General features: G+C 44.8%; 1 protein-coding gene across 4 annotated transcripts in view; it reads right to left on the bottom strand.

Annotated features, from left to right (window-relative positions):
* Positions 1 to 12,237, bottom strand: part of LOC129184666 (CUGBP Elav-like family member 3) — a 70,354-nt gene that overhangs the window by 41,804 nt on the left and 16,313 nt on the right. The gene's annotated exons all lie outside the window — the stretch shown is intronic.

The raw sequence follows: 12,237 nt of genomic DNA, 5'->3' as shown, positions 1-12,237 counted from the left end.
GATATGTCGGACTATCGCAACCTTACGATGACTTATCAATACACTCGCACCGTTTGGCATGATAAATCAACTAGAAAAGCACAGGAAGTGCAGACCTCTGCCAAGCGCCATAGTTCCCCCCATATTGTGATTTATACACTAAATGTTAGTCCTACATTTATTTTAACTCCATATTTACATTCCTTGATCATGAAAACATGCCATGGAAGGGTTTGAATTGCTTAAAGAATGCTAACAATGCTAACATGTTAACATTAGCATGTTAACACCTAACATAATAGCGTTACATGTTTGTAAAAGTGCCAACCACTGAAAATGCTAAAAATGTTAGTATAATTATGCTAACACCTAGCATGATAGCGCTAAGTGTCTGTTTAAGTTCATATTCATTAAAATTGCAAAAAATTCTAGTATGGTCATGTTAGCATGCTAGCAATGCCAACATTCTAACTTTAGCATGCTAAAACCTAGCATAATAATGTCTACCTATGGAAATGGCTAAAAATGCTACTATGATAATGTTAGCATGCTAGGAATGCTAACGTTAGCATGCTAACATAGCATGATAGTGGTAAGTATGTATACAGTATATGTGTCTAACTGTATAACTGAGTGACAGAAACATTGCATTTTACTCCGCCACCACAGATATGTGGTCCAGCTCAAGTATGACCCTATACATTCCATTCAATTTTCCTCGGGTCCAGGTCGCGGGGTCAGCAGTCTTATTAGGGAAGTCCAGACTTCCCGGTCCCCGACCACTTCCTCCAGCTCCACTGGGAGGACACCAAGGCATTCCCAGGCCAGCTGTGAGACATAATCCCTCCAGCGTGTCCTAGGTCTTCCCCGGGGCCTTCTCCCGGCTGGGCATGCCCGAAACACCTCACCAGGGAGGCGTCCGGGAGGCATCCAGACTACATACCCGAGCCACCTCAGCTGGCTCCTCTCGATGTGAAGGAGCAGCGGCTCTACTCTGAGCTCCTCCCGGATGACCGAGCTCCTGGCCCTATCTCTTAGGGTGAGTCCCGCTACCCGACAAAGAAAACTAATTTCAGCCGCTTGTATCCGCGATTTCGTTCTTTTGGTCACGACCCAAAGCTCATGACCATAGGTGAGGGTGAGAACAGAGATCAAACGGTAAATTGAGAGCTTTGCTTTCCGGCTCAGCTCTCTCTTCACCACGACGGTCCGGTACAGCGACCGCATTAGTGCGGCTGCGCTGATCCGCCTATCGACCTCACGCTCCAACCTTCCCTCACTCGTGAACAAACCCCGAGATACTTGAACTCCTCCACCTGGGGCAGGACCTCATTTCCAACCTGGAGGGAGCAAACCACCCTTTTCCGACTGAGAACCATGGCCTCAGATTTGGAGGTGCTGAGTCTCATACCAGAGGCTTCACACTCAGATGCAAACCGCCCCAGTAAACACTGCAGGTCACAGCCCGATGAGGCCATCAGGACCACATCGTCTGCAAATAGCAGAGATGAGATCGTAAGGCCCCGAACTGGACTCCCTCGACACCTTGGCTGCGCCTAGAAATTGTGTCTATGAAAATTATGAACAGAATCGGACAAAGGGCAGCCTTGGCAAAGGCCAACGCTCACTGGAAACAGGCTTGACTTACTGCTGGAAATGCCAACCAGGCTCCTGCTCCGCTTGTACTGAATGACACGTAGTAGAGCGCCACCAATCCCATACTCCCGGAGCACCCCCCATAGGGCGCCGCGAGGGACACGGTCAAATGCCTTTTCCAAGTCCACAAAGCACATGTAGACCGGTTGGGCAAACTTCCAAGTACCCTCCAGTACCCGCGACCAGAACTAAAACCACATTGCACCTCCTGTAGCCGAGGTTCGATTAACGGTCGTACCCTTCTCTCCAGCATCCTGGAATAGACTTTCCCAGGGAGGCTGAGGAGTGTGACCCCCCCTATAGTTGGAACACACCCTCCGGTCACCCTTCTTGAAAAGGGGGACCACCACCCCAGTCTGCCAATCCAAGAGGTACTGTTCCCGACTTCCACGCAATGTTGAAGAGACGTGTCAGCCAAGACAGTCCCTCAACATCCAGAGCCTTGAGGAATTCAGGGCGGAACTCGTCCACCCCAGGAGCTTTGCCATTGGGGAGCGTTTTGACTACCCCAGATACCTCAGCCACGGTGATGGAACTGTCCGCGTTCGTGTCCTCAGCCTCTGCTTCCTCTATGGAAGGTATGTCAGTGGGCCTCAAAGTATTCCTTCCACCGCCCGACTATATCCTCAGTCGAGGTCAGCAGGCCCCCATCCCCACTGTAAACAGTGTGGACCGGGCACTGCTTCCCCTTTCTGAGACGGTTTGCCAGAACCTCTTCAAGGACGACCGAAAGTCGTGTTCCATGGCCTCACCGAACTCCTCCCACACCCGAGTTTTTGCCTCGACCACTGCCGAAGCCGTGTGCCGCTTGGCCTGCCGGTACCTCTCAGCTGCTTCAGGAGTCCCACAAGCCATCCATGCTCGATAGGACTCCTTCTTCAGCTTGACGGCAGCGGGTTCGGGGCTTGCCGCCACGACTGGCACCGACCACCTTGCGGCCACAGCTCCGATCGGCTGCCTCAGAAATGGAGGCACGGAATAGAGCCCATTCGGACTCAATATCCTCGTCCACCCCCAGGATGCAGGCGAAGCTCTGCCGGAGGTGACAGCTGAAGACTCGACGAACAGGAGACTCTGCCAAACGTTCCCAGCACACCCTCACTACATGTTTGGGTCTCCCGGGTCTGTCCGGCATCCTCCGACGCCTACTAATCCAACTCATCACCAGGTGGTGATCAGTTGACAGCTCAGCCCCTCTTTTTACCCGCGTGTCCAGAACATGCAGACGCAGGTCTGATGATACGACTACAAAGTCGATCATAGACCTGCGGCCTAGGGTGTCCTGGTGCCATGTGCACTTAAGGACATCCTTATGTTCGAACATGGTGTTTGTGATGGACAAACTGTGGTTCGCACAAGTCCAACAACATCACACCGCACGGGTTCAGATCGGGGAGGCCGTTCCTCTCAATCACGCCCCTCCAGGTCACACTGTCATTGCCCACATGGGCGTTGAAGTCTCCCAGCAAAACGACGGAGTCACCAGTTGGGGTGCTCTCCAGCACCCCTCTGATGGACTCCAAGAAGGCTGGGTACTCTGAACTGCCGTTCGGCGCGTACACACAAACGACAGTCAGGACCTTTTCCCCAACCCGAAGGTGTAGGGAAATGACCCTCTTGTTCACCGGGGACGACTCCAACACAGAGGCACCGAGCCGGGGGGCTATTAATAAGCCCACACCAGCTCGCCGCCTCTCCCCTCCAGCAACTCCAAAGTAGAACAAGGTCCAGCCCCTCTCGAAGAGTTTGGATCCACAACCCAAATTGTTGGTCGAGGTGAGTCGGACTATATCTAGTGGGAATGTCTCAACCTCTCTCACAAGTTTGGGCTCCTTCCCCGCCAGAGAAGTGACATTCCATGTCCCAAGAACCAGATTTGGCCACCGAAGACCAGGTCACCTAGGCGCCGCCCTCGACCGCCACCCAAAGCACAATGGACATGGACCCTTATGCTTGCCCCTGCAGGTGGCGGGTCTATGGGGGGACCCCCTACATTAGGTTAACAATACACTACATGATTCTGTGTGTGTGTGTGTGTGTGTGTGTGTGTGTGTGTGCAACTTTTGCTAAAAGACTGACAGTCCATTTTATTTTCATTGAGTTTGTTTTGTTTTTTTTTCTTTGATTAATTTATTATGTTTTTTGTTTGTTAATTTATTTAAAAGCTCTTGAAATTCCAATTACAATGTTAAATACTGAAAGTTTATTGCTTTTGATACGATGTACTCTCTGGCATTGTTATGCCATATAATTCATGAAAAAAATTGTCTCAAAAAATGTTGTCGACAATAATTTCTAGGCTAAATATCGTCCAGCAAAATTTATTATCGTGACAGGCCTATCAATTACGTAACATTTTTTAGCGTCAGTAACGCATGCGCATCATGTCAAGCCACATCTATCTGCAATGATGGCAGATAGAGCCACAATAGCGTCCCCACAGAGTCTGCCTCTCTTTACTTTACCTAACTTTATTCTGGCCTGAATACACCAGCAGTAGTGCAATTCCAACGCCATATACAGTATGTATCTCCAACTCACACACGCACCTCAAGTTAGCTATTCCTGGGAACGACACTTCCTCACGACAGCGAGAAGCATTCACTGACACTCCGAAAAACGTCTTTATTATGCGTGTATGTGTAGTCTAAATAAACAGAAAGACTACATATACTGTATATAAATATATTATTATGATATATTTTCTTAAAAATAATGTTAAAATGTCGTCCCGTCTTGTTCCCGTAGACCCAATCTCATGCATTGCCTCGTGACACCCCTACAAGTCAGTGAGTGGTCATTGTGGTCTTTGGATTAACAATATTGACAAAAGTATACATAATGATCTGTATTAAACGTGTTTACGCTCTGCTTTGTCTCCCAATCACTTCCCATCCTGCTTCTGTGCAGGCACAGGACTGGAAAAGCCTTGTGAGCGCTGACAGCGTTGTGTGCGAAGAATAAAGCTGTAGTGCAAGTGAAAAGGCAATTATCCCGGCAGCAGGCTGAAGTGTGCTCGGAGAGACGACGACCTCGGTGCACCGGTGGCACCCCAGGTGCAACTAAAGTCCTGTCATCCCCTCGCTTGTCTAATCACACACATACACACAGACGTACACACCCACTACCGCCTCTGACAGATGTCTCTGTCCAAAACTGACAGAAGTGCTCCCAGGCCCCCCTGGCCCCCCACCACTCCACCACCCAGATACCCTATTCTTACACGCACCACCCGCCTGGCCCTTCCTCCACGCTCATTATGGCAAACTTTTGTCTTGCTTCCTCCTTCTCTCTAACCAGACCTCCCCTGCTCCTCCCCGTCTCACCCTGGCACCCCCACCCTCTCCGTCTATGCGCCACTATTCATGCCAAATCTCTTCATGTGCCCCCCCTGCCCGCCACTGCTCTTAACCCCCGGTCTTTTCATTCAGATGAATTCACACGTTCCTCTCCATTCACTGTTCCTCATATGGTGCTATACGTCTGTCTCTGCTTTGTGTCCAACGCCATGACTTTGACTGATTAGAACACAATAAATGATAACAACATCATGCTTGCATCAATCTAACCTATGATGGCATCTACATGTTTTGTTTTTTTTTTACTCTGGGATGTCGCCAACATGAGTGGTTCGACATATAAACAAAAGCATGAATGTAGTAGAATCCAAGTCAAAGGGGATGGGTGCTGGCAATGTGATCCTGTATTTGGAGCTCAGCGGAGACTAAGCCTGCTCAAGTGCAAATACTGGGATCCAGACATCTGTCAACGTTCTTGGGGCTTTTTTTTCTCCCTCCACGTAATGTACTCTAGCGTTTTATTTTAATGATGCCTATGTATGTTGCTTCGTCATTATAGTTAAGCAGTTTGACAGCAACAGCAACAGTCCAGTTACACAGCATTAAAACGAGCACACAGTGACTTCCTGGTCAGTGCAAAGGGAGTGTCAAAATAAACGCATGGCAGTATAAACCTGGATTCTACCACATCAACTAACAAAATACACTCATTTAGGTCTTTTTACAATTTTTTTTTAGATTGTCAGCTACTGGAAGAATGATTTGATCATTCTGACTTATATGCATGTTACGACTTTATATCTGCAAGTACAGTCGTCCCTTGTTTATAGCGGTTAATTGGTTTCAGACTCAACCGTGATAAGTGAATTTCGACAGCAATCGGAGAGCGCAGACCTCCGCCAAGCCCCATAGCCCCAAACTCTGATGTAGCGAGGGACGACTGTATGACTTCTTTCTCCTAACATTACAAATTTATTTTCGCCACATTCTTTCATTCATACTTTTTTCTTAAATGTCGAACCCTGCAGCTTATAGAGCACTGCGGCTAATTTATGTGTAAATTCTAACATCTCCTTTACTTCAGAACTATGACTAATTGTTTAAATACTGTGCCACTCGCGACTCAGTGAGGAAACGTTACCTCTTTCTTTGGCAGGAGCCAATCAGGAACTATCAGTGCACTCACAACAAGCTTGTCAACCCATTGCAAATGGCAGGAGGTCATTATATATAACAGTATAATAACATAACAGTCTGCCTCACGGTGTCATCTTGCTCAGAACACTTTAATAACAATAATAAATTCAACAAACAGGAACTTAACAGTCAAAAGGTGTACCTGATAAATACACAATCATGTACCTATATGAGTTTGAAATGGGGAAAAAAGTTGGGGTGCTGCAATGATGTCAGCCTTCCTCTGGTGGACAAAGGCAGCATTGCAGCGCCATCCACCATTTTCTATGCTGCTTGTCCACCAATGAAATGCTCTTCTGGCAGTAATGCATTATGGGTAGATGTTAAAATAGCTGCTGTTTGTCATTTTAAACTTGTATTGGTACCTTTAATACATATTTTCCTAGTGCCTTTTGAGTGTTAAGTTGCTGTGTGATGAGTATAATGTTGTTTGTAAGATGACACCGTGAGTCGGACTGTTATATTGAGTCATGACCTCCTGCAATTTCCGATGGGTTGATAAGCTCATCATGAGTTTTTTCATAGCTCATGATTGGCTCCTGTCAAATAGAGAGATTTTATGACGTGGCCACGTGCGGCTTATATATGAACAAATCAGTTTTTTCCTCTAAATTTAGTGGGTGCAGATTATACACTGGAATTAACGGTACAACTTTGTATTTGCAACATAATGTTTTTCTCAACATATGACTTTACTAATGTACTTTTACGGGGGGAGTTTGCGGGGGGGGGGGGGGGGGGGGTGTTCTCATGAACATTGCCTCATTCTTCTCCTTGTATCCTTGTATTCCAACTCAACTTTTCCTCATAGTTTTTCAATTTTTTGGTTTTTATATTTGTAGGGTCTGAAATCCCCCAAAAACAACAACGGAGACTATGCCCATCCCGGCTTTAAATGAACACACAAAGCTTATTTAAGCATGTCGTATTACAGGCGAGGTTTGAAGTGGAGGTTTGATCGCATAGGGTACATAAACCATGCAACAATGACAGTTGATTGCACTGTAACTCGGCTGAATATATGAGTCTTTAAAATCGGTGCTGTGAATGTGTGCTGCATTGTATTTACCCAACAGATGGTGTGTGATTTCACCTTAGAGCTACTAACCGACATACAATTGGCAGTGGGCAATCAAATCCTGGTAATCATGTGCCTATACATCCAAATGTTCCTCTTTGTGTGAGTGTGCGTGTGTGTGCGTGTGTGTGTGTGGGTGTGTGTGTCCTAAAGAGGCAGGTGCTCTCTGGGGTCAGACTTTTACGAGGCTATGATTAGATTCTGCCTCATTTTTGTGGTGAAATATGAGGCAGGCCCTGTTTCTCTCTCCATGTTGCATGCACAAATGCACACACAGACACACAGACACAGACACAGACACAGACACAGACACACACACACACACACACACACACACACACACACACACACACACACACACACACACATGCCAAAGACTTTTGTTGAAAACAAACAGGCTAAATCCCTATTGGTCTTAGCTGTACACAAACCACAAACACCCCCATCGCTCTGCATACCCCCCCCCCCCCCCCCCCCGCCTCTTTATCACAATCTCTGGCTCCACCTCTCTCTCTTTCTACTCACAACACATACACACACTTCATTCTACATTTGTACCCCCCTCCCCCCCACTACCTTCCCATCCCACACACAGTGGAGATAAAAATAGAGAATCAGAACGAGGGAGGGCGGGGGGAGCGATACACATCACAAACCCCATCAGGCGGGTAGAGATAGAGGCAGAGGAGGAGGAAGAGAGAGAAAATGAAAGAGAGAGGAAGGACTGGCTCTGTTCTGAATTGAAAGTGCGGCAGTAAGCAGTGAAGGGGAATAGTAAACAGTGCTGCTGACCACATAAATATGCTAAATTAGCCCACAAAGTCGCCCTAGTGGATAATTGCTCATCATAGCTTTGCCCCGTTGGGAGGTTGCCTGCCAGGCATCTTAGATTCCACATGGAAACACACACTGAACATACACACTTTACACAGCCCCGACAAATCAGAGAAACATCAAGTACACCCGACCACGGGCCATGTTAACAGTAAACTTTAGCCCCACATATCAATATTTCCTTAACCCCTGAGGTCAAGGGCCAAAAAAGGAAACATTTTTGCCAGGTCACCAAAATGATATTGATGATCAATCAGGCACACAGCTTCTTGGCAAACTCTCTCTTACTGTAGAGTGAATCCGTGTACAGTCGACATAAGCGCTTGTAAGCTATTGCTTGCACGTTCCCTTGTGACTTTGGCCAGAGATATAAAGAGAATGGGTGACAATAAAGGGTTTTTCAACCTACGGCAGTTTGCTGTATTAGAGTATTAGGGCCTCATTGGGGAAAAAAAAATCAGAGATTTCGAGAATAAAGTCTAAAATTTATGAGAATGAAGTCATAAATTTACGAGATAAAGTCGTAAATTTACAAGAAAAAAGTCGTACATTTATGAGAAAAAAGTGGTAATATTAGGAGAATAAAGTGTTAAATGTATGAGAATAAAGTGTTAATATGAGGAGTGATGGTGTCATACGTGTCAGAGGGAAAATAGAGCATAGTTCTTCAGGAAGGAAGGAAACTTTCCCCCTGCTTCAGGCAAGCTTTTTTTAGAACGTAACAGCAAAACACAGCAGCTGAGCACAAATAGATTAGCATGGCTAGCTAGCCCTTCTTACTTCCGCCTTCCTTACCCGCCCCTCCACATGCCCAAGGCCAACGGTCACATAGTCCCCCCTTTTCATAGTTGTTCCAGGCAATGCCTGTAACATTAAGTTACCATTTTTTCTTGTAAATTTATGACTTTATTCTCATAATATCACAAGTTTTTCTCGTACATTTACAATTTTATTCTCGTAATTTGCAGATGATTTTCATACTCTGTCATAACAGGCTTTGCATGAGACGAAAAGGGGGGGATTTATGTGACCTTTGGCCTTGGGCTTTTTTCTCGTAAATATACAACTCAGATTTTTTTTCAATGTGGCCCCAATACTCCGGCGTAGTTTTCCACCATTTGTGCAAAATTGAATTAGCTGCATTTTTTTTAGTTAGAAAGGGGGCGATTAAAAGAACAGCTGAGAAGTCTGCAAAAAAAGGAAAGATCTTACAGTCCTATGCAGAAGCTATGCAGGTAAAGGTAATTACTTTCCTCTTGTTCCTCCCACCCTTATTCTTTTGTTTTTACTGATTTTGACAAAACCACAAATCTGCTTTTGCAAAAGCACGCAAGTGATAAAGATGACGTTAACAATACTACATCACATGTTGACATACCAATTTTTCATATATAACCCCTTTGGCTCTTAAATTTTATGTTTGTCGACCATTGATGTTGATGTTGACTTCAGAAGGTATGTTTTAGTAAGACAATCGGCAAGGACTCGATGGGACTTGTCGACACGGACAGGTTGTCAACATAACCACGGGCGAGTAAAACGGGTTCCGCTGAACTTTATTAGTTTATGTACGAAGTATGTTGATGTTATGGCAGTATGTGGTGTGTTTCACAGCCAGGCTCCGGCCGAGTGCTGGTCCATGTTTGGGGTAGAACGGCAAAAAGCTTTCAGACGCAATGATAAAAAAATAGCTTTGTAAATAACTACATCCAATTTTATGTAAATGCATATTAATTTTGGAAAAAAGGGTGATCGTTGTGTTGGAAAAATAACACAGTAATCCCTCATTTATCGTGGCTATTTAGTTCCAGACACGACCATGAAAAGTGAATTACCACAAGGTAGGAATCCTTATTTATACTGTAAATGGAATATTGTCATAGTTGGAGCATGGAAAACCTGTTTACAACCTTCTTTTTAACATTATTAGAGCCGTCTAGACATGAAATGACACCCCTGTAGTCACCTTTACACTCCTATTACCCAATATAGTACATAAAATAAGAGCAAGTAAGCCATATATGACATAAATAAAATGTGTTGCTGTAAATGTGTTCCCAAGGTCAGGTCCCTAGGTTTTTGTTAATAAAACAAAAACCTAAAAAAAATAAAAACATTTGTAACGACATACAATTTTATGTAAATGCATTTCAATGTTACTTTCCCCAAAAAAGTTATTGAATTAGCAAAGGAATTACTCATTCATAAATGTAATGATTTGCCATGAAAAGTAATTATTGCGTTTGCTTTGCCGTGGAACATAGTGTACACTTCACGTGTATGTTCTTGCTTTTTACATCAACAACGTTGCAGTCGTATTTCGCCATCGTTACATGGATTTGTCTAGTGTGGTTTAGAGATGTGACGTTCCCAAATGAGTCGAGTCTTTTGAAAAGTTATCTTAGGTGAACAAAGAAAACAGATTCCCAGTTGTATATATGAACAGCTTGTTCTTATACACTCACTGATCAAAATTTTAAGAGAAATTGGAAAATGCAAATCAGTTCTCATCGTTCACTTAAAAGAGCCGACAACTTGATTCATTCGCAAAGGTCACATCTCTCGGATAAGAGCTGTTAGATACCAGTGCCTAACAACACACCACATTTCACGCCAGCAACGGTGACGACATTCGATTACCGCAACTGGAAAACATTCCCAGTGTTAGCAGTGGTGTTACTCCCAACACTGATCAGTAATGGCTGAGACATGCAGAAGAGGCGGGATTAAGTAAGATCTGCTTCTTCCGACTCCTTTTTGAGGCTTTTGATAAGCCAAAATGCACATGATAGTCAGGGCATGTGTTTTTATGTGGACAGATAATTTAATTTTTCTTTCACATTGGAGTGTTTTTGGAAAATATGGTGTGGGCATGGCCTTAGTAAGTTTGAGAAACGCTGCCTTGAGGAATTATTTAGCTCGCCATGCTGTCATTACCTATGAATTTAATCAATATCACCTCTACAAAGTCCATATTTTCACAAGTGCATTGATACGTTGCTGTAGTAATGATGCGTTTGAATAATTTAGCAGGCGTCCACGGGAAGCCCAGTGTGCGCGTATAGGCTAGGGTTTGGCTCTAATTAAAGAACGGCGCTCCCTGGACAGCAGTGAAGCATGACAGCACACACCTGCTAAGCTGCTTATCGCACTTTAATTTCACCTACACACCAAGATTTGGAAGAAGTCGGCGTGACCAAGCCGATACGTGTTTGTGTGTGTGATTGTGCGCGTATATGAGTCTGAAGTGGAACAAAGATGAGGGGCAGTGATAAAGGGCGAGAGAGCGATAGAGAGAGAGGAGAGTGCAGATTAAATGGGAGAGTGAGAGAGAGATATCAACAGCAAAGAACAAAAGAAAGAGATAAGGGAAAGATTACAGAGGAAATACAGCAGCTGTAGGCCTGGGAAAGATTTAGATGGGGAGAGCGGATAGAGCCAGATATGAGGTTAAAATCTAAAGAAGTGAAGCTGATGAAAAGCAGGCAGAGAGGGAGAGATGGGGAGAAATGGATTGGGGGGAGGATGAGCAGAGTTTGGATATGAATGTTCCAGCCATGCTTGATTGCGTGTGTGCTTGTGCATTCATTTGCATGTTTTTATTCACGTCTATGCCAAGTTAACGCCACTTGTCACCGACTGTCCCTACTGTATTACAGTGAACCCGCTTATGTCGACAATCTGTCTATGTCGACCAATAGGGGTGTCACGAGACTAAATTTTAGTATTACTTACTAAAAATATTTAAAATATATGACAATATATTGCAATCTACTAATTTCATTTCCATTACGTTACATTCTCAGCACTTGTAGCGGCCCCGCCTCCACCCACCAAGACAAAAAGACGGTATGACTGACAAGAAGGCTCACTCCGTTCATGCCCTTGTTCTATGGAACAAATGCGTCCAGGTGCTGAAACCAATGCACAGAGTGAATCCTGTTCCTGCTTGTTTGGAGGCGAGAGACGAGGCCGGCGAAATTCTGGAGTTAATTTTTTTTATTGTGCAATTACCATATTTTACGGACTATAAGCCGCTCCGGAGTATAAGTTGCACCAGCCAAACATGTACAATGAAGCAGAACGAAGCATATACAAGTCCCATTTTGGGGGGAAAATTAATTTTATAAACCAAGAAACACCAAGAAAAGCAAGTTATAGTAAATGTAGAACAACAGGCTAAATAGGCGTCTG

This window comes from Dunckerocampus dactyliophorus, chromosome 7 (genome assembly GCF_027744805.1).
Source record: "Dunckerocampus dactyliophorus isolate RoL2022-P2 chromosome 7, RoL_Ddac_1.1, whole genome shotgun sequence".
In the NCBI taxonomy this organism is placed as follows: domain Eukaryota; kingdom Metazoa; phylum Chordata; class Actinopteri; order Syngnathiformes; family Syngnathidae; genus Dunckerocampus; species Dunckerocampus dactyliophorus.
The sequence above is the reverse complement of the archived record's forward strand: the minus strand, read 5'-3'. Positions and strand labels throughout refer to the sequence as shown.